This window comes from Grampus griseus, assembly GCF_964374135.1.
Source record: "Grampus griseus genome assembly, chromosome: 2".
NCBI lineage: Eukaryota > Metazoa > Chordata > Mammalia > Artiodactyla > Delphinidae > Grampus > Grampus griseus.
Genome location: NC_139018.1, coordinates 174249152 through 174270925, shown reverse-complemented (window position 1 = coordinate 174270925; position 21774 = coordinate 174249152). Strand labels below are relative to the sequence as shown.

General features: G+C 38.0%; 1 protein-coding gene across 6 annotated transcripts in view; it reads right to left on the bottom strand.

Annotated features, from left to right (window-relative positions):
- Positions 1-21774, bottom strand: part of ZNF438 (zinc finger protein 438) — a 171404-nt gene that overhangs the window by 122001 nt on the left and 27629 nt on the right. For 5 of the 6 annotated variants that reach the window (XM_082681414.1, XM_082681416.1, XM_082681417.1 and 2 more), the window contains exon 2: positions 9408-9468. The exons of the other annotated variant lie outside the window; for it this stretch is intronic. The gene's annotated coding sequence lies outside the window, so the exon portion shown is untranslated. The remainder of the gene's footprint in view (positions 1-9407; positions 9469-21774) is intronic. 6 annotated transcript variants of the gene reach the window in all.

Sequence of the window (21774 nt, the reverse complement as noted above, 5' to 3'; positions counted from 1 at the left end):
TAACGAAGTGATCACTGAAGAAACCAAAGAGGAAATTAAAAAACACCTAGAAACAAATGACAATGGAGACAAGACGACCCAAAACCTATGGGATGCAGCAAAAGCAGTTCTAAGAGGGAAGTTTATAGCAATACAATCCTACCTTAAGAAACAGGAAACATCCTAACCTTGCACCTAAAGCAATTAGAGAAAGAAGAACAAAAAACCCCCAAAGTTAGCAGAAGGAAAGAAATCATAAAAATCAGATCAGAAATAAATGAAAAACAAATGAAGGAAACGATAGCAAAGATCAATAAAACTAAAAGCTGGTTCTTTGAGAAGATAAACAAAATTGATAAACCATTAGCCAGACTCATCAAGAAAAAAAGGAAGAAGACTAAAATCAACAGAATTAGAAATGAAAAAGGAGAATTAACAACTGACACTGCAGAAATACAAAAGATCGTGAGAGATTACTACGAGCAACTCTATGCCAATAAAATGGAGAACCTGGAAGAAATGGACTAATTCTTAGACATGCACAACCTGCCAAAACTGAATCAGGAAGAAACAGAAAATATGAACAGACCAATCACAAGCACTGAAATTGAAACTGTGATTAAAAATCTTCCAACAAACAAAAGCCCAGGACCAGATGGCTTCACAGGCGAATTCTATCAAACATTTAGAGAAGAGCTAACACCTATCATTCTCAAACTCTTCCAAAATATAGCAGAGGCAGGAACACTCCCAAACTCATTCTACGAGGCCACCATCACCCTGATACCAAAACCAGACAAGGATGTCACAAAGAAAGAAAGCTACAGGCCAATATCACTGATGAACATAGATGCAAAAATCCTCAACAAAATACTGGCAAACAGAATCCAACAGCACATTAAAAGGATCATACACCATGATCAAGTTGGGTATATTCCAGGAATGCAAGGATTCTTCAATATATGCCAATCAATCAATGTGATACACCATATTACAAACTGAAGGAGAAAAACCATATGGTCATCTCAATACATGCAGAGAAAGCTTTCGACAAAATTCAACACCCATTTATGATAAAAACCCTGCAGAAAGTAGGCATAGAGGGAACTTTCCTCAACATAATAAAGGCCATATATGACAAACCCACAGGCAACATCATTCTCAATGGTGAAAAACTGAAAGCATTTCCACTAAGATCAGGAACAAGACAAGGTTGCCCACTCTCACCACTCTTATTCAACATAGTTTTGGAAGTTTTAACCACAGCAATCAGAGAAGAAAAGGAAATAAAAGGAATCCAAATCGGAAAAGAAGAAGTAAACCTGTCACTGTTTGCAGATGACATGATACTATACATAGAGAACCCTAAAGATGCTACCAGAAAACTACTAGAGCTAATCAATGAATTTGGTAAAGTAGCAGGATACAAAATTAATGCACAGAAATCTCTGGCATTCCTATACACTGGTGATGAAAAATCTGAAAGTGAAATCAAGAAAACACTCCCATTTACAACTGCAACAAAAAGAATAAAATATCTAAAACCTACCTAAGGAGACAAAAGACCTGTATGCAGAAAATTATAAGACACTGATGAAAGAAATTAAAGATGATACAAACAGAGGGAGAAATATACCGTGTTCTTGGATTGGAAGAATCAACATTGTGAAAATGACTCTACTACCCAAAGCAATCTACAGATTCAATGCAATCCTTATCAAACTACCACTGGCATTTTTCACAGAACTAGAACAAAAAATTTCACAATTTGTATGGAAACACAAAAGACCCCGAATAGCCAAAGCAATCTTGAGAACGAAAAACGGAGCTGGAGGAATCAGGCTCCCTGACTTCAGACTACACTACAAAGCTACAGTAATCAAGACAGTATGGTACTGGCACAAAAACAGAAATATAGATCCATGGAACAGGATAGAAAGCCCAGAGATAAACCCATGCACATATGGTCACCTTATCTTTGATAAATGAGGCAGGAATGTACAGTGGAGAAAGGACAGCCTCTTCAATAAGTGGTGCTGGGAAAACTGGACAGGTACATGTAAAAGTATGAGATTAGAACACTCCCTAACACCATACAAAAATAAGCTCAAAATGGATTAAAGACCTAAATGTAAGGCCAGAAACTATCACACTCTTAGAGGAAAACATAGGCAGAACACTCTATGACATACATCACAGCAAGATCCTTTTTGACCCACCTCCTAGAGAAATGGAAATAAAAACAAAAATAAACAAATGGGACCTAATGAAACTTAAAAGCTTTTGCACAGCAAAGGAAACCATAAACAAGACTGAAAGACAACCCTCAGAATGGGAGAAAATATTTGTAAATGAAGCAACTGACAAAGGATTAATCTCCAAAATTTACAAGCAGCTCATGCAGCTTAATAACAAGAAAACAAACAACCCAATCCAAAAATGGGCAGAAGACCTAAACAGTCATTTCTCCAAAGAAGATATACAGACTGCCAACAAACACATGAAAGAATGCTCAACATCATTAATCATTAGAGAAATGCAAATCAAAACTACAATGAGATATCATCTCACACCAGTCAGAATGGCCATCATCAAAAAATCTAGAAACAATAAATGCTGGAGAGGGTGTGGAGAAAAGGGAATACTCTTGCACTGCTGGTGGGAATGTGAATTGGTACAGCCACTATGGAGAACAGTATGGAGGTTCCTTAAAAAACTACAAATAGAACTACCATATGACCCAGCAATCCCACTAGTGGGTATATATACATCCTGAGAAAATCATAATTCAGAAATAGTCATGTACCAAAATGTTCATTACAGCTCTATTTAAAATAGCCAGGAGATGGAAACAACCTAAGTGTCCATCATCCGATGAATGGATAAAGAAGATGTGGCACATATATACAATGGAATATTACTCAGCCATAAAAAGAAATGAAATTGAGTTATTTGTAGTGAGGTGGATGGACCCAGAGTCTGTCATACAGAGTGAAGTAAGTCAGAAGGAGAAAGACAAATACTGTATGCTAACACATATATATGGAATCTAAGAAGAAAAAAACGTCATGAAGAACCTAGGGGTAAGACAGGAATAAAGACACAGATCTACTAGAGAATGGACCTGAGGATATGGGGAGGGGGAAGGGTAAGCTGTGACAAAGCGAGAGAGGGGCATGGACACATATACACTACTAAACATAAAATTGATAGCTAGTGGGAAACAGCCGCATAGCACAGGGAGATCAACTTGGTGCTTTGTGACCACCTAGAGGGTTGGGATAGGGAGGGTGGGAGGGAGGGAGACGCAAGAGGGAAGAGATATGGGAACATATGTATATGTATAACTCATTCACTTTGTTATAAAGCAGAAATTAACACACCATTGTAAAGCAATTATACTCCAATAAAGATGTAAAAATAAATTAATTAATTAATAAGAAAATCTGAATAAAGCATGGACTTTAGTTAATAAAAAAAGAAATGAAGGAAACCATAGCAAAGATCAATAAAACTAAAAGGTGGTTCTTTGAGAAGATAAACAAAATTGATAAACCATTAGCCAGATTCATCAACAAAAAAAGGGAGAAGACTCAAATCAATAGAATTAGAAATGAAAAAGGAGAAGTAACAACTGACACTGCAGAAATACAAAGGATCTACAAACAATAAATGCTGAAGAGGGTGTGGAGAAAAGGGAACACTCTTGCACTGTTGGTGGGAATGTGAAGTGATAAAGTCACTATGGAGAACAGTATGGAGGTTCCTTAAAAAAATAAAAATAGAACTACCATATGACCCAGCAATCCCACTACTGGGCATATACCCTGAGAAAACCATAATTCAAAAAGAGTCATGTACCACAATATTCATTGCAGCTCTATTTACAACAGCCAGGACATGGAAGCAACCTAAGTGTCCATCGACAGATGAATGGATAAAGAAGATGTGGCACATATATACAATGGAATATTACTCAGCCATAAAAAGAAATGAAATTGAGTTATTTGTAGTGAGGTGGATGGACCTAGAGTCTGTCATACAGAGTGAAATAAGTCAGAAAGAGAAAAACAAATACCATATGTTAACACATATATATAGAATCAAAAAAAAAATGCGTCTGAAGAACCTAGGGGCAGAACAGGAATAAAGATGCAGACGTAGAGAATGGATTTGAGGACACGGGGAGGGGGAAGGGTAAGCTGGGACGAAGTGAGAGAGTGGCATGGACATATATACACTACCAAATGTAAAATAGATAGCTAGTGGGAAGCAGCCGCATAGCACAGGGACATCAGCTCGGTGCTTTGTGACCACCTGGAGGGGTGGGATAGGGAGGGTAGGAGGGAGACGCAAGAGGGAGGAGATATGGGGATATATGTGTACGTATAGTTGATTCACTTTTTGATACAGCAGAAACTAACACACCATTGTAGAGCAATTATACTCCAATAAAGATTTTTAAAAAATAATAATATCCGTTAAAAAAAAAAAGAGAAGAAGAAGGAGTCAAATCTAAAAGACAGAGGTCGCTCTAATGGGAAAGAGGGGAGCAAAGTCAGAAGCCTGGAGAAGACAGAGAAACCAGAGAGATTCTAGGTGGAAACATGTTACAGAGTTCAGGCCTTCCTTAGAGGCAGAACGGTGTCTTCATTAGAACGCTGATTTCACATAGTGCGCCAGCATACGCACGGGGGCGGGCTGGACCGGACCCTGGCGCTACAGGCACCTGTGTCAGGCTGCGGGCGATCTTTAAATGTGTCATCCTATTACTTAGGCGCTAGTTACCAGAGCAATCAAGTATAAAGTACTTTAGTATCACAGAGTGCCTGAAAATCATTCCTTCCTGTATCACTAATTCCAAGTTCCACAGTTCAGTGGTTATAAGAAACTGGAATCTGCATTAATAGACTTTCTGGGGTCTAACTAAAAGCGCTTATAACTTAAAGTTCTCTCTTATTTAAATCCTATTTTTGTCTTTGCAAGAGAAGAGAAGGGAATGGCTGGATCACCGTCGATGACACAGGGAAGCACAGTCAGTCCTTCTCAAAGCGCTTCTGGCATCAGAGTAGGATGAACTTTCCATTTCTAGCAAACTCTGACCAAAGGCCATTTCCAAATATCATGCTCTTTACTTCTGAGACTCAGTACACTTTTGTTTAATAACTAAAATCTATTACAGAATTTGTGTATGTGTGTATTATTTATTTCAGACCTAATATCAATCTAAATAAATTTTAAATTGAAAAATGAAAGAAAGAAAAATGCCTCCAAGGAAACGCCTTAGATGAGGACTTCGTCCACCTGAGTACCTCGATAGGAGCTCTTCTTTCACCTCAAATGCTGGGAACTTCACCTAGAAGTTCACCTTTATAATTTATGGATGAAAGCTTCCCTATACAAAGACAGGAGGAGTCGTCTGAAAAAAGAAGATTCTGAAAACGGATATAATCTCAGAGTTGGGGAGACCAGCTCTGGCGAGAAAAACCACTCTCCCCTCCCCCACTCTAGCCCATCTTCCTCTGCAACACCCCAGGAGGTAGATCAGCCTCAAGTTGACACCTTCAGTGACAAAGAGCCCACTGTCCTCTGCAGCAGCCCGTCTATTTATATGCAGATGTCACTGTTACCAACTTATTCCTTCTACTGCTTATAGAATGTTCTCTCTCCTCAGAAACCTCTCTCTCTGCAACTTCTCCCCATCAATTCTAGCAACGTCTTTCTGCAGCTCTACATCTCCAGGCCCTCTTACGCTTGAGAGCAATTCAAATTACAGAAACTTGGAACAACGAGACTGCAAAACTTCTAGGGTGACCTCTGACCTCTCCCACTACATGTGCTACAGAGCCTCAGAAATGTACTTTTCTCTCTAAATCTACCTCCACTGGCACCAGGTTAAAAGCTGAAATGGTCAGGATGAGGGTATAGGGTAGGGGGTAGGAGGGATTTAGCCAATTCCGAATGGACTTGGAGAATTTACGGGACAGCAAGAAAGCAACTGTGGCTATAGAGCCACATGAGCACACAGAGAACGGCAGGCGAAAAGGCAGCAGGGAGAACGTGCAGGGCCTGGTTGAACGGGGTGAGAAGTTTACCCTGAGTGTAGTGGGCAGACACTGCAGGGTTGTGAACAGGGGAAGGACAGGCACTGTTTAACATTAAAACTCAAACAAACGAAACAAAACAAAACAAAACCTACTTTCGCTGCTATATGGAGCACGGACTAGAGATAAGGAAGGCCAGCGAGGAGACTATTACTGTCATCTAGGTAACTTACAATGGTGATTATAAGTTACATTATATAATTAGACTAGAGTAGCAGTGGGGGCGATGGCAGCAAAGGCATATATTTTGAAAGGAAGACATCTAAGCCCCCGATAGACTGGATGTGGGTTAAGAAGCAAAGAGAAAAGTCAAAGACGACTTCTAGGTTTTGGCCCGAGCAACTGAGTGGACCACTGAGTAAGCTGGAGGGCATGTCTGGGGAAGAGAGACCAGGCGTCCCGCTGCACATACGTAAGTCTGAAATGCTTACTGGGCTTCTGAATAGAGACGTTGGATAGGCAGACGGATAGGAGCCTGGAGCTCATCGGAGAGATCAAGGCAAAGAAATAAACTGGGGGGACACACGGTATTTAAAGTGAGGGACGCATGAGATCACATGGAGAATAAGCAGCGAAGGCAACCAAGGACTGAGCCCTGAAGGACACCAACCGTCAGAGACCACGAAGAAGAGGACACCGAGAAGGAGAGTTTGTAATCCTGCGTGCGTTTTATGCTTTCAAGTATAAGAAGGACTGGAGATTTAGGCCACAGAAAGACATGGCTAGAACTGACGGGGAAAAGCTTCAGAGAGAGTGGTTTCTGCCCATTGTAACAAGCACTATGATGTGTAAGTTGGCAACATTCTCGTTCTTCCTCAAAAAGCAACTGGGAGTATTTTATATCTGCAAGTACAAAACCCACAGCCAGACGTCATAATCTTCTTCAAAGACCACCTTTCAGAGTCACGTGCAACTCTCCTTCTGCCTCCTGGCCAGCTGACGGAGTCTGGAGAGCTCCATTTCACATGCCCGCTGCTCAGTTACCCCGTCCCTGGCCTCTGGCATGGGTCCTGGCTTCTGGATCCAAGTTCTCACCCCCACTAACAGCTTGCAGTTGCCCAGCGCCGACCAGGAGGCACGCTGAGATCACGCTCCCCAGAGCTGCCAAGATTTCCTGGCATCTGATCAATGAAGCACACAATGCGTGACTGTTCGGCAATTCATCAGGTGACAGAGAGCAACTGACGTGCTTGGGAACCAGAGGATGAGCCAGGGCACGGCTGCGACGGGCAGCAGAGACTCCACTCCAGGCCCATTACCCCGGGGGGAGTCCGCTCTAGGTCACCCGGTATGCTCAGACATCCTTTTACCCAGAAGAGTTGCTGTAATCTGAAGTTTACCGTGTGTCCACAGACTCAGGATTCCCTGGAAGCTGGCAATACCAGGTACTAAACTGTAGGTACTGCACGCCGTGGCAATCGGCTCTTTCTGCCCCACACCTTCAGGGCTGCCCTGGAGACATCTGTTACCCTCCAGCCTCATGTGTGATGGGAGTTCCAAACTAGCTCATAGGTGTTTGTGAAGATTAAATGAGATCACTGTAAACAAAGTGCCGGGTACATAGAAAGCGCTCAGTGCCTATTAGCTACCCCCATTTATACTTTAGGTGACCATAAAGTAACAGCCAGCCAGCGGAGTGGTAAAGCATGTCTCCAGAAACAACACTTGCAAGGCTCTTCGAGCACAGAAGAATAAAAAGCTTTTTTGCTTGATTTTATGTGTGGACTATAATTTGATCAATGGAATTGCAACTTGTCCTGAAAAAATGCTCCTCCCTTTTTCTGAACTTTCCTACCAAGGTTGGCACAATTATGCTACATCACTAAGAAGTAAAGATATCAATCTCATGCCAATAGAATTTACAACACCAATTCTGAACAAATATCATCAAGCAAAACAGAACTCTCCAAGCCTAACAACTATCCTGCAGAAGTCATCCAGGCCTGGGTCTGCTGTGTTAAACGCCTGTATCCTTTAAGTAGAATCTACTTCTATTTCCCTTCATGAAATTTAAGTTTAACTAAAATCACTAAAGTTGGCAGCAGCAGCAGGAGACCATTTAAAGGCCGGCAGGGCTATTTTACTTTTATTAATGACAAGTTATGTAATAGTTCAGCAAACTACGGAGCTCCCTTCTTATAGTCTTTTAATATTTATAGAAATTTAAAAGAGTTATACTGCCAGAGTTCATTTTGGAAACTGACAATTTCAATTATCTGACAGCAATCAATTATTTCAGCTCAACTACAGAAATGGCTCTTTAACGAGAGGTCAGCTGAGTCCAGCGCCTGACCTAGAAGCTCAAGTAGATGTGACTGAACAAAACCACCCTAAAAGGGTCTCAACTCCAAACCACGGAGTCACATCACTGGCCTTTTTGCCCCTAACAGTACATCAAAGAAAAGAAAAGAAAAAGAAAAAAGTGGTGCACTGGGAACCGTGGGAAGGGCCTGCTTATGTTAACAGAAAGAGCAGTACTAAACCACCAAAGAACACACAAGTACCTTAAAGGAATCAAAGAGCAAGTCTGTAACCGAGCTCAAGGAGATGTTCATGGACACCAGGCCAATGTCAAGAAAACGAAATCCCACGCCTCCCATGAACTGAAAAGTGAAACCTATCGTCACATATTTCCCTGCATCTCTAATGCACGGCATCTGGGTTTTTCTAAAGGTAATTAATTATTTTGAGTTTTCAAAGTATTACACAGAAAAGCTACTTCTAAACTATAATTTTCAAATAAATCTCGATTTTTTTTGGCTTTAAAGAAAAATTTTTATTTTGGAATAATTTTAGATTTACAGAAGAGTTGCAAAGATATTACCGAGTTCCTGTATTCCTTTCACCAAATTCCACCTAAGTTAACATCTTACACTACCATGGTACATTTGTCAATACTGAGAAGCTGACATTGGTACATTTACTATTAACTAAGCTATAAACTCTACTTGGATTTCACCTGCTTTTCACTGATGTCTTTTTTCAGTTCTAAGATACAATCCAGGACACCACTTTGCATTTAACGATTTTTTTAGGGCTTTAACTTTTGAAATATGCCTAACTTGTTTCTCTTATTGACAATGTTCTCTGTATAATTATTATACAAAATAAACCTAAAACTCCCTGGAAAATATGATTTATTGGATACCAGAGAATGTTACATTACATTCATGTAAACACGGTATTTCTACCATTTTTACTGAGGAGAAAAAGAGGTAAATCACTGAAGTAAGATATACTCCATTGTCTACTTTGTCAGGAACCTATGAGATCAAATCATTTAATGTTTCAGAAATATCTCTTCAAAAAATGCTTGTCACTTACCTATCTCCCAAGGCTCCAGTAAAGAGTCATAAGATGTATGGTAAATCCTTTTAATTTAATCCTGTAATAGAATATAAAGTATTATCATAATCATATTCAGATAATCCATTTTTATCAAATATATGTGAACAACTGTATTCCTTTCATTCCCAAATTTTAAAAATTATTGTATGATATTTTATTAAGATAACAAAAGAACTAATTTAAGGAAGAACAATACCATAAATTTATTACATGTCTTTAAAAATGTTTAAAAATGAAGGCATGCAAAATTTAATACAAGTTTTAAGATAAACAGAAAATGTTCTAGAAAGAAGGAAGTGCTACAATGAATAAAACTGACTAATAAGAATGTTTCACATTCTTTTCCACGTGCGTAATGCTGTGGAAATTACTAAGTAGTCACAAACAAGTGAATCACATTGAGGGCACAGCCTTTGTGAGGGGAAAACAGTAATCAGGAATTTGGGGTTAGGAGATTTTTGAAAAGACACGTGTCTGGTAAAGCGACCATGTGTGTCAGTTTGACTGAGACAGTCTCAACTTAGGTCCATTGTCACAGTGTCCCCACCCCCGCAATTTATTATTTGTCCTGGATTCTCCACTTTCTAGCGATTTTTTTTAACGGGAGTGTTATAATAAGCCGGAACATTTACTTCCAGGCTGTGCCCGGATCTTGGTGAGTGCTGTGAGATACACGCACAGTGAATCCAATTGTCAATTTAACCTGTGGTTGAACGTGAAAGACCTCTCTCTGGATGGGCTATAACTGACACCTCGTTCTCAAAGTCAGCACCCAAACCATGGGCAGAAAAAGGAAGTGCACTTGGACAGGAGAGGCCGAGGGACAGCTAAATCCTGCAGTCTTCGGTGGAGGTGGAAAAAATATTCAAAATGCTGCTGCCCCAACTATGAGTAGCTCGAAGATACCAATTTCAGAAAAGCAGATGAAGAAGGTGTTTTATATATTATTCTATAAAGCATGACTTTTCATTTAGATCAAATGACTAGTCTTTAATCTTGCTCAGTTCTGATTACAAAGTGTCTTGTTTACATAGTTAAAATTAAGTGGCAGCTGTTATTTTGTTGGCTCTATTAGCAGAAGAAATTTACACTTAAGTCATGCCAGCTTTCTATCAGTGTCAAGAGATACCATGTGAACGGCAAAATATGACCAAAGTAGAAGCAAACACGTCCCACAATTACATCCACCAAAGATGTGACAGTCTAACAATCACAACTGACAAATATTTAAACACACACACACACACACACACACACACACACACACACACAAAGAAACTGTCACTCATGTGACAAAGATAATGTTGAATAAAAAAAAATACTACTCCGGGCTTCCCTTGTGGCGCAGTTGTTGAGAGTCCACCTGCCGATGCGGGGGACACGGGTTCGTGCCCCGGTCCGGGAAGATCCCACATGCCGCGGAGCGGCTGGGCCCGTGAGCCATGGCCGCTGAGCCTGCGCGTCCGGAGCCTGTGCTCCGCAACGGGAGAGGCCACAGCAGTGAGAGGCCCGCGTACCGCAAAAAAAAAAAAAAAAAAATACTACTCCAACATGGCAGTACCTGTTTTCTCTTGTTGCTACATATCTTAGAAATCTTGGAGGCTTTTAAGACTCACTTAGTAAAATCATCAATAGCATTGAAATTTTTTCAGCCGACCACTCTAAATCTTGGCTTCATTTTGTTCAGTCAGTTGGAAATCTTTAATTCAGATTTAATTTATACAGAGAACCAGTTTTTTTACTTAGATAAGTTTATACTTTGTACCAGGATGAAATGGACTTCCAAATGCTTACAATCTAGCAGCATCTAAATTTGGTAAAATGGGGGACTTCCCTGGCAGTCCAGTGGTTAAGACTCCATGCTTCCACTGCAGGGGGCACAGGTTCGATCCCTGGTCAGGCAACTAAGATCCCGCATGCCATGCAGTGTGGCCAAAAATAAATGAATAAAAATTTTAAAAATTAAAACAAAAAAAAAATCTGGTAAAATGTTCAGAAGACTTCTAAATAAATACAACTTATCTGACAAGCTTTCTCTTGTAAAAATGTCATTGAATAAAGGTACTCTAAATAGAGTAAAAAGACAGTACCTGTGAAAATATATGGGCTGGAATATTTCCCTGTTAAACTACTAAAAAAAAATCAAAATTTAGAATGACCTCAATTTAGTAGAATTTGCTTTGAACTTACCAGGTACCTTAGTATCTATACAGATATTATATTCTCAAATTTAAAGATTATGATTTACAGCAATTAGTAACTACTGAAAAGAATCAAGTTTCAAGTTTAGTAATCATAAAATGAAACTTTGAAGACTATAATTTTACGAAACAATTAAAAACAATACAACTGTGTTTCAAAACTACATTCCTTTCAGAAACATACAGAGACCCAGTACTACAGACAAATTATGACTAAGAAACTAAATAATGTATATGGGCTTCTACTGAGAATTCTATTTATGGTCTTTTTAAAGTTGAAAAAAATCAGTATGAAATAATTTTGTTGTGATGTTTGTTGTGATGTTTTGGGGTTTTTTTAAATATTAACATGGAAATATGTTAACGTTTTTCAGAAATAAACTTGTTTTTAAAATACAATAAAAATAAATCTGTTAGTCAACAAATAAAATTATACAATTTTATTATTTTTCAGTAATTCTTATTCTCAAAGGAATCTCAGTTTGGGCACTAAATTAAATGGTTAACCTAACCTTGGTGGTTAATTTTATGTGTCAACTTGGCTAGACTACGGTGCCCAGCTGTTTGGTCTAACACTAGTCTATGTGTCTCTGTGACAGTCCCTGTGGATGTGATTAACATTTACAATCAGTTGACTTTAAAGCAGGTTACTCTCCATAATGTGGTGGGCCTCAACCAATCAGTTGAAGGCCTTAAGAGCAAAGACTGAACTTTCCCAAGAAAGAAGCAATTCTGCCTCAAGACTGCAACACAGAAACCTGCCTGAGTTTCCAGTCTGCTGGGCTGCCCTGCAAATTTTGGACTCAAGACTACATCATCAACGTTTACCTAAAATTTGTGCCTGCTGGCCTACTCTACAAATTTCACACTTGCCAGCTCCCACAATCATGTGAGCCAGTTCCTTAACATAAAAACTAACTCTCTCTCCCTATCTATCTATCTAGCTAGTATATCCTATTTTTCTGTCTTTCCATCCATCTATCTATAGTGCATCCACAAAAGCCGTGATAGCATACATAGATATATAGATATATCCCCTGCTAGCTGTATTTCTCTGCACAACCTGACTAATACACTAGGTAACAGAGATTAGGAAGTATCAAGCATCTCCACCCAATGGAAGCTGCTCCCTGACAAGAGCAGAAAATGAAAGAGTTTTATTTTAGGAAGTATGCAATTACATCATTAACAGTACCTTTAAAGAAGAAGAAAAACCCAGATTTTGGGGCCATGCCTTCCTATACCGGAATGACACCACGTAACCCAACAGCCCAGCTTTTAGAGAACAAGGTTGTGTCTCTTCCTCCTTTGTAGCAGGGAGTCTGAGAAAGAGAAGGTGCTCTAAAATGCTGCTAAGCAAACATTTCATTCTGCTAAACAAACAATGTCTCAGAAGACACTGCCAGTCCTAAATGCTGTAAAGATGGTGAGAGTATAAGCAAAAGTATGCTTTTTAATGTTTTCAGTAGTATTACTGTTGTCATTCTGAGACTATTGCATGTGTAATACGGGATAAAAATAAATGAATAATTATGGGATTTTCTAATTCTATAATCACTTGTGTCTTTGAAAAACCAGGATTCTTGGCACAGAGAAAAGGAGATATAGAAGGAAGATTCAAATACACTGTAGTCTAGAGTTTTAATTGGAAGCATCAATATGACCTTGTGAGGTATTTTATTTTATCTTAAATATGTGCATATATTTCTTAACTCTGATTACAGAAAAGGCCTACAAACAAAGGCCAATCCAGCATCATTGAGCATCCCTTAGAGACCAGAGCTTCTTAGAGAAATGGCTAATTCTAGGACTCAGGAGCCAATCTCAAAAGGCTCCCACTGGCCAAAGATGGAATAATTTGAGCTTCATTAATGATAATAACTGAAATGGATTAAAACCCATCAAACGTTTAATTCGAAGAGTTCAAAATTTTTTTAATAATTGGTCATCTTCAAGAGATGATAGAGAACCAATTAATCATTCTTAAAAACTATTAAATCAAAGAAAAAGCTCAAGAATTTATCCTGCCTTTCCTTTATGAACTGTATGACTGGGTAATACCTAAACTCTTTCAACTGCGATAGCACTCTTCAAGCCACATGCACGTCTAATGGTAAAGAGTAAAATTCTAACTGGCTAGGAGGGTATAAGCACAGCCTTTAACCAATGAGTGGCTTATCTGACCAAGGGGTAACCCTTGGGTAGTAAAGATAAAAGAAAAAACAAGAAAATAAATTTGAGTAGAGACATCCAATGTTGTCCACTGGAGGTAACAGCTTTCACACAGTCAGTTCATCCAAGTCACTAAAAATATATATAAATAACCAAGCAAACAGTATTAACCCCCATTCCCAAGGTGATCACTACACAGAGTTGCTACATGTTATTTAAAATGCCCGGTTTTCAACAAATATTGCAAAATGTGCAAAGAAGCAGCAAACCCATTTTCAGGAAAAAAAGGCAGGCAACACAAACTGATTCTAAAGGGGCCCAGATGTTAGACTTAACAGAGACAGACTTCAAATCAGCTATTCCAAATAAGTTCACAGAACTAAAGGAAACCATGGATAAAGAATTAGAGAAAAGTATAATGACAATGTTTCAGCAAATAGAGAATATCAATAAAGATAAGGAAATTACAGAAAAAAAGCAGCAAATAGAAATTTTGGAATTGTACAATAACTGAAAAAGTACAATAACTGAAATGGAAAATTCACTATAGGAGCCCAAGAGTCGACATGAACTGGAAGAAGAAAGAATCAGAGTGCTTGAAGATATATTGATAGAGATTATATACAATTTGAAGAATGGGGAGAAAAGAAGAATGAAGAAACATGAACAGAGCACCACAGAAAAAGAGAAAGGCACAGAACAAAGATTTAAATAATGGCTGAAATCTCCCCAAATTTGATGAAAAACATTAGTAATCTACACATCTAAGAAGTTCAACAAACTCCAAACCAGATAAATATAAAGAGATCCACACCCAGACAAAATATAATCAAAATGTTGAGAAGCAAAGAAAAAAATCTTGAAATCAGCAAGAGAAAAATGACTCTTCACATACAAGGAACCCCAATAAGACTGACAGCTGACTTCTCATCAGAAGCAGAGGAAACCAGGAGGTAGTAGGACTGAATATTCAAAATGCTGAAGATAAAAAACTGTGAATTAAGAATCTTACATCCAGCAAAACTATCTTTCAACCACGAAGGTGGAACCAAGACATTCCCAGAAAAACAAAAACTGAGAGAATTTGTTGCTAGGAGATCTGCTTTATAAGAAATACTGAAAAGAGTTCTTCAGGTTGAAAGCAAATGACACCAAACAGTAGTTTGAATGCACACAAAAAACAGACCGCCAAGAATTATGTACATAATTACAAAAGAGACTACCATTGCATATTTCTCCCCCTTCTCTTAACTGATTTACAGAGCAATTCAATGAAACAGTATGCATACAAGTGTATTGTTGGGCTAATAACAACATGTAAAATTTTATATATTTGATGATAGTAACACAGAGGAAGCAGATGAGAGCAAACCTGCCTTGTGCTGGAGTAGGGAAATAACACCAGATGGTAACTGAGACCCACAGAATATATGAGGTGGGTGAAAAGTAGAAAAGTTAATATAACTAACCCCATAAATATGCACCTGCTCTCCTTTCTTCTCTCAGCTTCTTTAAAAGACTTACATAAAAGAAAAACTATAATAATATATTGTTGGGTTTCTACAATATATAGACGTAATATAGATAACAGTAGTAGCAAAAAAAAAAGGAGAGAAATAGAGCTATACAGGAGAGGAGTTTCTTAATTTTGCTGAAAGTAGGTAAAAATCAGAAGTAGATTCTCTTAAGCTAAGAGCTATATTGTAAGCCCTAGAGCAAACACTAAGAAACTAATTCAAAATGTATAATTTAAAAATTATTAAAGGAGTTAAGATACCACACTGGAAGAGATTCACTTATTTCAAAAGAGGACAGTAAAAAAAAAAAAAAGAACAAAAGAAGGCATAAGACCTATGGAAAACAAAAAGCAAAGTGGCAGGTGTAAATCCAACCACATCAATAATATTAAATGTGAATAGACTAAACAATCCAATCAAAAGGCGGAGATTATCAGAGGGTATTTTTAAAAACCCAACTATATACTATATACTGTCTACAGGAGACGGTAGGTTCAATGATACAAATAGGTTGAAAGTAAAAGAATAGAAAGTGACACACGATGAAACAGCAACTGTAAGAAAAGCAGCCAAAATGGGCGGTAAAGCTACAAGAACAACGGAGGAAGAAGAACTGAAAGAATAAATAAACAATTCAAAAATGTTAATAGACTTCTTATCCCCTTTCAACACTAGATGGAAAAACCAGGAAAAAAACAACAGGGAAATAGAAGATTGGAATAAAAGTGTAAGCCAACTAGACCTGCCAGACATCTATACAACACTCCACCCAACAACACAAGGCCGTCTTCTCAAGTGCACATGAAACATTCTCTAAAAGAGACCATATTCTAGGCCACAAACAACCCTCAAGAATTTAAAGTGATTAAAATCATGTGACTAAAATCCATTCCACAATGGAATGCAATCAGAAATCAGTAACAGAAGGAAATTTTGGAAATTCACAAATACATGGAAATAAAACAATACACTGGTAAGTAGCCAATGAAACAAAGAAGAAATCGTAAAGGAAATTAGAAAATACCTTGAGATGAATGAAAACTAAAATATACCAAAACCTATGGGATGTAGCTAAAGAAAGCAGTGCTTAGAGGAAAATTTATAGCTGTAAATGCCTATATTATAAAAGAAGAAAGATCTCAAATCAATAACCTGAACTTCCATCTTAAGAACCAAGAAAAAAGAGCAATCTAAACCTAAGCAAGCAGCAAGAAACAGTAAAGATTAAAATGCAAACAAACGAAATAAAGAACAGAAAAACACAAAAGACAATCAATGAAAACAAAAATGGTTTCTTTGAAAAGATCCCCAAAACTGACAACCCTTTAGTTATAGTGACCAAGGAAAAAATGAGGGAACACAAAAATTACAAATGAATAAAAGGACATTGCTATTGATTATACAGAAATAAAAAGTATTATAAAGGAATACTATGAACAACTGTACAACAACAAAGTGGGTAACTTGGAGGAAAAGAACAAATTCCTAGAAAAATACAAACTACTAAAACTGAAGAAAAAACGGAATCTCTAAAAAGGCTTATAGCAAGAGATTGAATTGGTGATTAAAAACACTTCCAACAGATATAAGTGCAGACTCAAAGGACTTCACTGGTAAATTCGACCAAACATTTAAATGAGAATTAATACCAATCTTTGACAAACTCTTTCCAAAAAAAGAAAGAAAGAAAAAAAAAAAAAGGAGATAATACTTCTATTGGGCCAGGGGCCAGTAATACTCTGATACCAAAGCTAGACAAAGACATCACGAGATATCTACAGACCAATATTCTTTATAGCTATTGATGCAAAAATCTTCCACAAAATATTAGCAAACCAAATTAATAAAAGAAAAAATAAAAGGCACATGATCATATCAATTGAGAAAAGGCATTTTCCAAAATCCAACAGTCTTGTCATAAAACTCATTCAACAAACCAGGAATAGAAAGGAACTTCCTAAACCAGACAAAGGGCATCCACACAAAAAAAAAAATCACAGCTAATATTATACTTAATAGTGAAAGACTGAATGGATCACTCCTAAAATTAGGAACAAGAATACAATGTTCGGGCTTCCCTGGTGGCGCAGTGGTTCAGAGTCCGCCTGCCGATGCAGGGAACATGGGTTTCTGCCCCGGTCCGGGAGGATCCCACATGCCGCGGAGAGGCTGGGCCCATGAGCCATGGCCGCTGAGCCTGCGCGTCCGGAGCCTGTGCTCCGCAACGGGAGAGGCCACAGCAGTGAGAGGCCCGCTTACCGCAAAAAAAAAGAATACAATGTTCTATTTCTTACCATTTCTACTCAACATTTCACTGCAGGTGTAACTAACCATTGTAATCAGGTAAGAAAGAAAACCAAGCAAACAAAATCAGCATCCAGAAAGGAATAAGTATGACTATCTCTTCATAGATGATATGAATTTATAGCAAATCCTAAGGAACCAACTAAAAAAAAAACAAACTATTAAACACAAATAACCAGGTTCAACAAGGTTGCAGGATATAAGATTAACATACAAATTCATTCTCTTTCTATACAACAGCAATGACCAACCCAAACATAAAAGAATGAAATTAAGAAAAGAGCTGCATTTACAATCACATCAAAAAGAATAAAATACTCAGGAATATATTCAATATTTAACAAAACTAGTACAGGACTCACTCACTGGAAACTATAAAACGTTGGAAAAAATTAAAGACAAAACATGCTACATTCATGGGTTGTTAAGACTTAATATTGTTAGGATATCAATACTCCCCTTATTGGTCTACATATTCAGCACAATTACTATAATGATCCAAGCTGCCTTTTCTGCAGAAATTTAAAAACATCCTAAAACTCATTCGGATATTCAAGGAACCCAGAATAGCCAAACAATCTTTAAAAAGGAGAACAGAGTTGGAAGATTCACGTATCCCAATTTCAAAACTTACTATATGGTTGCAGTGATCAACACATTATGGTACTGATACAAAGACAAACATGTAAAACAATGGAAGTGAATTAAGAGTTCAGAAATAAACTCTTACATTTATAATCAATTTTGACAGAGTGCCATCCAAAACAATTTAATTGACAAAGTACAGTCTTTTCAACAAATGGTGCAGGGACAAATGAATGTCCAAATGCAAAAAAAATAAAGTTGGACCTTTTCTTACATAAAAATTAACTAAAAATGGATCAGAGACTTCAATGTAAGTGCTAAAACTATAAAACTCTTAGAAGAAAACAGAGCAGTAAATCTTTATGGTCTTGAATTAGGCAATGGTTTGTTAAATATGATACCAAAAGTACAAGTGACAAAAGATAAAATAGATAAATTTGGATCCATCTAAATTAAAATATTTTGTACTGCAAATGATAATATAAAGAAAGCGGGGGAAAAAACGCAGAATGGGAGTAAATAATTGTAAATCATATATCTGAAAAGGGACTGGTATCAGTTATAAAGAACTTCTGTAAGCCTTTAATAAAAAGGTAAACAATTATATAATCAAAATTATCATTATTTTATAACTATAATTTAAAATTTTTAAATGAGCAAAGGATTTGAATAGATGTTTCTCCAAAGAACATTTACAAATGGCTAATAAACACATTAAGAAGATGCTCAACGTCATTTGCCACTGGGGAAATGCAGATGAAAACCATAATACAGGGACTTCCCTGGTGGCGCAGTTGTTAAGAATCCACCTGCCAATGCAGGGGACACAGGTTCAAGCCCTGGTCTGGGAAGATCCCACATGCCGTGCAGCAACTAAGCCCATGTGCCACAACAACTGAGCCTGCGCTCAAGAGCCCGCGTGCTACAACTACTGAGCCCTAGCGCCTAGAGCCCGTGCTCCGCAACAAGAGAAGCCACCGCAATGAGAAGCCCGCGCACCACAACAAAGAGTAGCCCCCACTCGCGGCAACTAGAGAAAGCCCGCGCACAGCAACAAAGACCCAACGCAGCCAAAAATAAATAAATAAATAATTTTTTTAAAAAAATTAAAAAAAGAAAACCATAATACATTTACAGTCAATTAGATACTCAATGAGATACTACTTTATACCCTTTAAGATGGATATAATGAAAAAGAGATAATAACAAATATTGCTGAAGATGTGGAGAAACTGGAACCCTCTACATTGCTGTTGGTTACGCAAAATGGTGTCGCCTGTTTTTCTAACAGTTCCGCAGTTCCTCAAAAGGTTAAACCATAGAGTACCACTTGACCCAGCAATTCCCACTACTAAGTATATATTCAAGGGAAATGAAAGCATACATCCACACAAAAACTTGTATGTAAATGCTCACAGCAGCATTATTCATAACAGCCAATAAGTGCAAACAACCCAAACGTCTATTGGCTGATCAATGGACAAACAAAATGTGGCATATCCGTACAATGGGATAGTCTTCAGCAACGAAAAGGAATAAAATACTAATATATGCTATGCCACGGATGAACCTCAAAAGTGTTACACTAAGTGAAAGAAGTCAGACACAAAAGACCACATGTTGTGTGACTTGATTTACATGAAAAATCAGAATAAGCAAGCTATAGAGACAGAAAATAGATTAATGGTTGCCTGGGGTGACTGGGAGGGTGGGGAAGAGGAATGACTGCTAAGGGGCACATGTTTTTTCCTGGTGTGACAAAAATGTTCTAAAACCTAGACTGTGGTGATGGCTGTACAATTCTGAGAAGACACGAAAACCACTGAATTGTATACTTTAAATGGATTGATTTTACAGCATGGAAATTGTTTCTGAATAAAAATGTTTTTACTTTGGTTAAAACCAAACGATAGTGTTGAAGGAAACAAACTGGATCCATAAATTATAAAAAGAAAAATGCAAGTGATTACTACGAAGATTTGGGATGACGCTTACTTATGAGAGAGGAGAGGGCTGTGATTGACACAGGACACAAGGAAGAATTTCAAGGGTGACTCATGAAGGTCTAATTCTTGACCTGGGTGCTACTGGCATTGTAATAGTTCATTAAATCATATATCTGATTTGGGTGATTTTCATACCTTTGTTTTATTTTATAATAAAAACACTTTTTAAGGAACATTTTTGGATTTTTTTAAAAACAGGAATTTGAGGTTATATGCTTATCATCTAACTAAATTATTGCCAATATAATAAGGAAATATCCTATATTTGCACTGTCCCATACAGTTACTGAGCACTTGAAAGGTGGCCAGCACGACTGAGGAACTGAATTTTTCATTGATTTTAATTCTAACGAATTTAAATTCAAATGTAAATAACCACACGTGGCTGGTGGTTATTTAGCACATGGCCAGTGCAGGCTTGGAACATACAACTGCTATCAAATGCTTGGCAGATACGTGTTTTTCAAGAACAATGGATGAATAAGCTAACCTTTAAAATTTTTAAATAAAATTTACATATCGCAAAGATGGCAGCTTTGCGACAACCGTAATTTGCTTTTTAAGTTTGCATAAACTTCTCAAAGAACAACCAAATGAACCAATATGTCTATATCTACATATAGATATAAATATAGATATAGACATAGGTATATATGGTATACGTTATATATGCTATAACATTGGAATCGGATGTTCATATCTCCAAATTTCACAGTCATATCTCCAAATTTCATCCAAATTATCAAGGAAATGAAAATGGCCACCTAGTCTGAATATCACTAAAGTGATTTCTATAATACATCACCAACTCCAATCCCTGCCCTGTCACAGTCTCTAAGAAATACCAATTCCTCCAGAATCTTGAACAAATCCAACTAGATGTAAAGCCTACAGTGTTTTTGTCACCCTCCCATTTGTTCCCCAGATTGGGCCCTCAGTTCTCCAGATTGGGCCCTCAGTTCTCCAGACTGGGTTTTTTGTGGTTTTTTTTTTTTTGCGGTACGCGGGCCTCTCACTGTTGTGGCCTCTCCCGTTGCGGAGCACAGGCTCCGGACACGCAGGCTCAGCGGCTATGGCTCACGGGCCCAGCCGCTTCGCGGCATGTGGGATCCTCCCGGACCGGGGCACGAACCTGTGTCCCCTGCATCGGCAGGCGGACTCTCAACCACTGCGCCACCAGGGAAGCCCTCCAGATTGGGTTTTATGACTAGTTTCTATCACTAAAAATGGTCCTTAACATTCAATCACTCAACAAACAATGACTAATTATGTTAGGAACTATATTAAGAAACAGATGGAAAGTACAGTCTTTGTCCTGAAAGAAATTATAGTCTAGAGGAGGATAAGTACCAAATAAACCTCCAGAATCGAGCAGTGTGTTTAAGAGCTAAATGAGTACAACTTACATACGTCCATGGCTGTACAGAAAAGGAGCATCTAACTCCCAGGGACAGAAAAGGGACCAGGGAAGCAGGGTGATAGTAGAGGCATCCCTGAGCTAAGTCCTGGAAGATAAGCAGTGAAGGGAGAAAGAGAAGTGTTTCAGGCAAAGAGAAAA